The following is an 8,139-nucleotide window of genomic DNA, read 5'->3' as shown; positions in this document are numbered from 1 at the left end:
TTCCCGAAAAGTAGATAGATTTTCTACTTTTCGGGAAAGTAGATTATCGACTTTTCGGGGAAGTAGATTTTCGAATTTTGGGGAAAATATTACCTAATTTTGCGAAGTAGATTATCATAGAAAACGGGAAATTTGTATCATAAAAATGGGAAATATCTACTATCCGGGAAAGTTGATTATCTACTTCCCGAAAAGTAGATAGATTTTCTACTTTTCGGGAAAGTAAATTATCGACTTTTCGGGGAAGTAGATTTTCGAATTTTGGGGGATAGGGTATGCAGCTGGGATAGAGCATGCAGCTGGGATAGGGCATGTAACTGGGATAGGGCATGTAGCTGAGAGGATAGATAGGGTTTTGTCAGGGGAGGGTACCCTTCCAGTTGTGTGTCTTAGTATGGGAGGAAACGACATTGGAAAGGTTAGGGGTGAGGAACTTTCCAAGAGGTATAGGGAGGCGCTGGGGAAGATTAGAGATAGGGGAGGGATCCCGATAGTATGTGGTGTCTTGTCCAGAAGAGGGGTTGGTCGTCAATGGCTGTCCAGGGCAATTGCTATAAATTGCCGACTGGAGAAACATTGTGCAAACAATGGTTGGTCATTCATTGATAACTGGCAACCATTCTATGGCAACGACTACCTGTATAGTCGTGACGGAGTACACTTGTCTCCTGCGGGGGTAAAGACGTTGTCTGCATCCCTGGAGCGTGAAATTGTCAGATGATAGAGAGCGGTAGTAACTCTTGACAGGAGCTGCCATGCATAGGTCAACCGGCCTATTGCAGACTCCTTATTTTCTTATGTTCTTCTTATTTTCGTGTCACCAAATCGTGAAAATTTCAAGCCAACCAACTTTTGAGAATTTATCACTTAGTTATACATACGAAATTAGATGCGGCTACTTAACCGTGTATTTCCGGCCGGTCAGACTACTTCACCGGGAAACCAGTCTTGACGAGCTCAGCGATCGTTTATTCGGCTAATTCGTGTGCCGTTCTAGCATTTCACGGTAAGTATATATTTCTTATTGTGAAAACAATGTATTGCAAGAATTCATATAATTTAAGTTATCGTCAATGTGAATGTGGAAGAATTAGTTTCCTGTCGGTGGGTTATTTTTTCTGTCATAAGGATTTAAATCTACAAAAGTTTCTGACATATTCAGAGTAACAATATTAAAGGCAATTAAAAGTACTGTTGTCTTTGTATTATTTATTTACAATACATAAAGTCCCCTTAATCAGCCCCTAAACCACGACACAGCCCCGTGTAGTGGGGCGTGGCACATAAGTGTCGGGGGGTCTCGCAAGGTTAACTTAAACCCTACACCGAGACGCTCTAAGCGGTCATTTATGAGTCGTCTCAACATAAATGAACTGGCGTAGTGTTCTTTTATCCTTTCTTGGAACATCATGCAGTCACTTTCATCCTCGTATTTGAGAAGGAGGCCCATGGTGATACAAATTACAAATAGTATGATTAGGGTGTAAAGACAACAACGGACTACACCCCAGCGCCGGCGTGGCACAGTGGTGGTAGAGCCCGTTGAGTCGCCCTCACCCGTGTTGTCTACTTTGTGGTCGTCCTTCACTTGCTCGTCAGTGGAAGTTGTATAGAGGGTCAACCTTTCCAAAACCTCTTCGATTGAAGGGCGATGGTGGGCCTCGGGGTTAATCATGCTAAAGGCGATTTCGTACAACACAGAGGGCAAGTGCCGTCGTTCAACTAGGAACCAATCGATCAACTTACCCACTGCATATACATCCGCGGACGCTTCAGCTGTGACGCCAGAGTGAAAGAGTTCTGGGGCATGGAACTCATTAATGGACGAATGTTTTAATTGTGGAGTGCCAATTTTTAAGGAGTTACCGAAGTCAATCATATGGACCTCGATGTCCCCATTTTCATTTTCCTCCACATACAAGTTGTTTCCCTTGATATCCCCATGAAGAAAACCAGCCTGGTGAATTTCGTTTAAACTCTTGAAGAGAGCGATAAGACTTCCAATGAACTGGTCCTGGGAGCATTGTTTGGCATACTCCATGAACAGTTGACCCCGTGTATACGTCATTACGTATGCCGGGAAATCCTTACATTGGTAAAGAACTAGTGGGGCGCCTCCAGCACCGTTTAACTCCATAAGGACTTTTTGCTCGTCCAGCAAGGAAGTAAATTCATCCTTGGCCCTTTTACAACACACCAGTAAACCGTCTAATTCAAACAAATGGACAATCCCGACCTCTCCCTCCCCGAGAAAATGTCGCACCCTACTTTGCTTTATTATTTCGCATAACTCATCTTGAGTTACTATTATGGGTGGACTCGTTTTTGAGCTTGGGGAAAAACAATTTGAAAATAGAGAAAACATTTTTGAGTGTTTGGAACAGTAATTACTTTAGCTTGTTGACTTGCACACAGGTATAACTCTGAGATCCGGCAACAAAAACTTTAAACAGGTTGGAATGTTGACGTCAAATGGTGTAACTCATTATAGAAGGGAGAAATAGTATTGGTGTTGTAGTGAACATGTAGTACTGTAATAGTGTTGTAGTAAAGGTTTGTACTGTAGTGTTGTAGTGACCATAAAGTACTAGTGTTATAGTGAACATGAATACTAGTGTTGTAGTGAACATGTAGTACTGTATTGGTGCTGAAGTAAATGTTTGTACTGTAGTGCCCATGTAGTGCTGGTGTTGTAGTGAGCTTGTAGTACTGTAATGGTGCTGTAGTAAAGATTTGTATTGTAGTGACCATAAAGGACTAGTGTTGTAGTGAACATGTAGTACTAGTGTTGTAGTGAACATGTAGTACTAGTATTGTAGTGAACATGTGGTACTGTATTGGTGCTGAAGTAATTGTTTGTACTGTCTTGTTGTAGTGAACACATAATGCTAATGTTGTAGTGAGCATGTAGTACTAGTGCTGTAGTGAACATGTAGTACTAGTGCTGTAGTGAACATGTAGTACTAGTGTTGTAGTGAGCATGTAGCACTAGTGTCGTAGTGAACATGTAGTACTAGTGAACATGTGGTACTAGTGTTGTAGTGAACATGTAGTATTAGTGTTATAGTGAACATGTAGTATTAGTGTTGTAGTGAGCATGTAGCACTAGTGTTGTAGTGAACATGTAGTACTATTGAACATGTGGTACTAGTGTTGTAGTGAACATGTAGTGTTAGTGTTATAGTAAACATGTAGTACTAGTGTTGTAGTGAGCATGTAGCACTAGTGTTGTAGTGAACATGTAGTACTAGTGAACATGTGGTACTAGTGTTGTAGTGAACATGTAGTACTAGTGTTGTAGTGAGCATGTAGCACTAGTGTTGTAGTGAACATGTAGTACTAGTGAACATGTGGTACTAGTGTTGTAGTGAACATGTAGTATTAGTGTTATAGTGAACATGTAGTATTAGTGTTATAGTGAACATGTAGTACTAGTGTTGTAGTGAGCATGTAGTACTAGTGTTGTAGTGAGCATGTAGTACTAGTGTTGTTGTGAACATGTGGTACTGTATTGGTGATGTAGTAAAGGTTTGTACTGTCTTGTTGTAGTGAACATGTAGTACTAGTGTTGTAGTGAGCATTTAGTACTGTAATGTTGCTGTAGTAAAGGTTTGTACTGTAGTGTTGTAGTGAACATGTAGTACTAGTGTTGTAGTGAGCATGTAGTACTAGTGTTGTTGTGAACATGTGGTACTGTATTGGTGATGTAGTAAAGGTTTGTACTGTCTTGTTGTAGTGAACATGTAGTACTAGTGTTGTAGTGAACATGTAGTACTAGTGTTGTAGTGAGCATGTAGTACTAGTGTTGTAGTGAGCATGTAGTACTAGTGTTGTTGTGAACATGTGGTACTGTATTGGTGTTGTAGTAAAGGTTTGTACTGTAGTGTTGTAGTGACCATAAAGGACTAGTGTTGTAGTGAACATGTAGTATTAGTGTTATAGTGAACATGTAGTATTAGTGTTATAGTGAACATGTAGTACTAGTGTTGTAGTGAGCATGTAGTACTAGTGTTGTAGTGAGCATGTAGTACTAGTGTTGTTGTGAACATGTGGTACTGTATTGGTGATGTAGTAAAGGTTTGTACTGTCTTGTTGTAGTGAACATGTGGTACTGTATTGGTGTTGTAGTAAAGGTTTGTACTGTCGTGTTGTAGTGAACATGTAGTACTAGTGTTGTAGTGAGCATTTAGTACTGTAATGTTGCTGTAGTAAAGGTTTGTACTGTAGTGTTGTAGTGACCATAAAGGACTAGTGTTGTAGTGAACATGTAGTACTAGTGTTGTAGTGAGCATGTGGTACTGTATTGGTGCTGTAGTAAAGGTTTGTACTGTCTTGTAGTGAACATGTAGTACTAGTGTTGTAGTGTGCATGTAGTACTAGTGTTGTAGTGAGCATGTAGTACTAGTGTTGTAGCGGACAAGTAGTACTAGTGTTGTGGTGAACATGTAGTACAAGTGTTGTGTAACAAGAGGGGTTTAGAAAAGGTAGGACGTATTGAATAGAATATTTAGTGGTAGGAAGTTAAAGAGAGGAAGTTTGGTAGCGTGGCCAGTTAGTTATTTGCACTTACATTACGTTCTTTAAGGGACATCTTGTAAACACCGCTTTTAATACTGCTATTTATTATTCACTCAATGACACAGACACATTAATAGAACATTATATCGAAGTTACTAGCACATACGTGGCATGGACACACTACTCGAACATTATATTTACGTTACTAGACACTGACTCTCGGACACAAACATGAAATGAATACACTTCCAACGTAAGTAACTCACCCTATGGATAGCTCTGACAAAGACTCACGTGTGACCTGTGGGAGGCCCAGCAGGTGCTGTTGAAGAGAGTGCTGGACTCTGGGGAGGGAAGTCTCCCTCCCCACCTCGACTAATGACGAGCGTGACTCCGTCTTCCGTCGATGGTATTGTGAAAATTGTCTGAATATGAATTGGGAATGAATGACCCGTGCAAGGGGCTGCAGGGCCTTTATATTGGAGGAGAGCCGGCAGATGACTTCTCCCAATTAACACTAAACTGGTTAGATCTGGACAGCTGTGTTTGCCCAGGTGCGTGGTCATGTCACGGGTCGGTAATGCTTGCTAATTATAACCGCCCAGGTGTGTCTTGGCAAGGTGTGGTTTCTTTAACACGGTCATATCGCTGGGTTAACTCAAGCAATTAGTGGACGAGGTCGGGTCCCTTGGGTCCTGACCCAGGGTGTGTCAGCGTGGGCTCATACTTAATGTTATATGTGTTGTAATTCACTGGGCTGTCATAATTGTCCATTTATGACCCTCTCCAACTTTATTATCCGCACCGAAGGATTATCAACATTTTGTAGCTGGGATAGGGCTTGTAGCTGGGATAGGGTATGCAGCTGGTATAGGGCATGCAGCTGGGATAGGGCATGTAACTGGGATAGGGCATGTAGCTGAGAGGATAGATAGGGTTTTGTCAGGGGAGGGTACCCTTCCAGTTGTGTGTCTTAGTGTGGGAGGAAACGACATAGGGAAGGTTAGGAGTGAGGAACTTTTCAAGAGGTATAGGGAGGCGCTGGGGAAGATTAGAGATAGGGGAGGGATCCCGATAGTATGTGGTGTCTTGTCCAGAAGAGGGGTTGGTCGTCAATGGCTGTCCAGGGCAATGCTATAACCAGCGACTGGAGAAACATTGTGCAAACAATGTTGGTCAGTTCATTGATAACTGGCAACCAGTCTTACATGGCAACGACTACCTGTATAGTCGTGAGGAGCACACTTGTCTCCTTGCGGGGGTAAAGACGTTGTCTGCATCCCCGAGCGTGAAATTGTCAGATGATAGAGAGCCGTAGTAACTCTGACAGGAGCTGCTACGTATAGGTCAACCGGCCTATTGCAAGAGACTCCTTATTTTCTTATGTTCTTCTTATTTTCATGTCACCAAATCGTGAAAATTTCAAGCCAACCAACTTTTGAGAATTTATCACTTAGTTATACATACGAAATTAGATGCGGCTACTTAACCGTGTATTTCCGGCCGGTCAGACTACTTCACCGGGGAAACCAGCTTTGACGAGCCTGGAAGGATCGCTTATCTCGGCTAATCTGTGTGCCGTCTCTAGCATTTCACTTGCAAGTATATATTTCTTATTGCGAAAACAATGTATTGCAGGGCTTGAATTCATAATTTAGTTATCGTCAATGTGAATGTGGAAGAATTTTAGTTTGTCGGTGGGTTATTTTTCGTCATAAGAATTTAAATTCACAAAAGAGTCTGGACATATTCAGGAGCAACAATATTAAAGGCAATTAAAAGTGACTGTTGTCTTGTATTATTTATTTGGCTACCGACATAAAGTCCCCTAATCAGCCCTAAACTCACCATTGGCTGGTGCCCCGTGTAGTGGAAGGCGTGGGCACATAAGGGGTCTGCACAGCATGAACCCACACTGAGATGCTCTATGGCTACGGCGAGTCGTCTCAACATAAATGAACTGGCGTAGTGTTCTTTTAACCGTTCTTAGAACATCATGCAGTCACTTTCATCCTTGTATTTGACAAGGAGGCCCATGGTGATACAAATTACAAATAGTATGATTAGGGTGTAAAGACAACAACGGACTACACCCCAGCGCCGGCTTGGCACAGTGGTGGTAGAGCCCGTTGAGACGCCCTCACCCATGTTCTTTACTTTGTAGTCGTCCTTCTGGTTCGTCAGGTGCTGTATGCAGAGGTCAACTCTTCCAAAACCCTCTCCATTGAAGGGCGATGGTGGGCCTCGGGGTTAATCATGCTAAAGGCGAGCCAGATAACACAGAGGGCAAGTGCTGCTCAACCAGGGAACCAACCGACTAACTTACCCACTGCATATACATCCGCGGACGCTTCATTGTGACGCCAGAGTGAAAGAGTTCTGGGGCATGGAACTCATTAATGGACGAATGTTTTAATTGTGGAGTGCCAATTTTTAAGGAGTTACCGAAGTCAATCATATGGACCTCGATGTCCCCATTTTCATTTTCCTCCACATACAAGTTGTTTCCCTTGATATCCCCATGAAGAAAACCAGCCTGGTGAATTTCGTTTAAACTCTTGAAGAGAGCGATAAGACTTCCAATGAACTGGTCCTGGGAGCATTGTTTGGCATACTCCATGAACAGTTGACCCCGTGTATACGTCATTACGTATGCCGGGAAATCCTTACATTGGTAAAGAACTAGCGGGGCGCCTCCAGCTCCGTTTAACTCCATAAGGACTTTTTGCTCGTCCAGCAAGGAAGTAAATTCATCCTTGGCCCTTTTACAACACACCAGTAAACCGTCTAATTCAAACAAATGGACAATCCCGACCTCTCCCTCCCCGAGAAAATGTCGCACCCTACTTTGCTTTATTATTTCGCATAACTCATCTTGAGTTACTATTATGGGTGGACTCGTTTTTGAGCTTGCGGAAAAACAATTTGAAAATAGAGAAAACATTTTTGAGTGTTTAGAACAGTAATTACTTTAGCTTGTTGACTTGCACACAGGTATAACTCTGAGATCCGGCAACAAAAACTTAAACAGGTTGGAATGTTGACGTCAAATGGTGTAACTCATTATAGAAGGGAGAAATAGTATTGGTGTTGTAGTGAACATGTAGTACTGTAATAGTGTTGTAGTAAAGGTTTGTACTGTAGTGTTGTAGTGACCATAAAGTACTAGTGTTATAGTGAACATGAATACTAGTGTTGTAGTGAACATGTAGTACTGTATTGGTGCTGAAGTAAATGTTTGTACTGTAGTGCCCATGTAGTGCTGGTGTTGTAGTGAGCTTGTAGTACTGTAATGGTGCTGTAGTAAAGATTTGTATTGTAGTGACCATAAAGGACTAGTGTTGTAGTGAACATGTAGTACTAGTGTTGTAGTGAACATGTAGTACTAGTATTGTAGTGAACATGTGGTACTGTATTGGTGCTGAAGTAATTGTTTGTACTGTCTTGTTGTAGTGAACACATAATGCTAATGTTGTAGTGAGCATGTAGTACTAGTGCTGTAGTGAACATGTAGTACTAGTGCTGTAGTGAACATGTAGTACTAGTGTTGCAGTGAGCATGTAGCACTAGTGTCGTAGTGAACATGTAGTACTAGTGAACATGTGGTACTAGTGTTGTAGT

The sequence above is a fragment of the Homarus americanus genome, unplaced genomic scaffold, assembly GCF_018991925.1.
Source record: "Homarus americanus isolate GMGI-L3 unplaced genomic scaffold, GMGI_Hamer_2.0 scaffold48220, whole genome shotgun sequence".
Taxonomy (NCBI): domain Eukaryota; kingdom Metazoa; phylum Arthropoda; class Malacostraca; order Decapoda; family Nephropidae; genus Homarus; species Homarus americanus.
Note: the sequence above shows the minus strand (reverse complement) of the source record.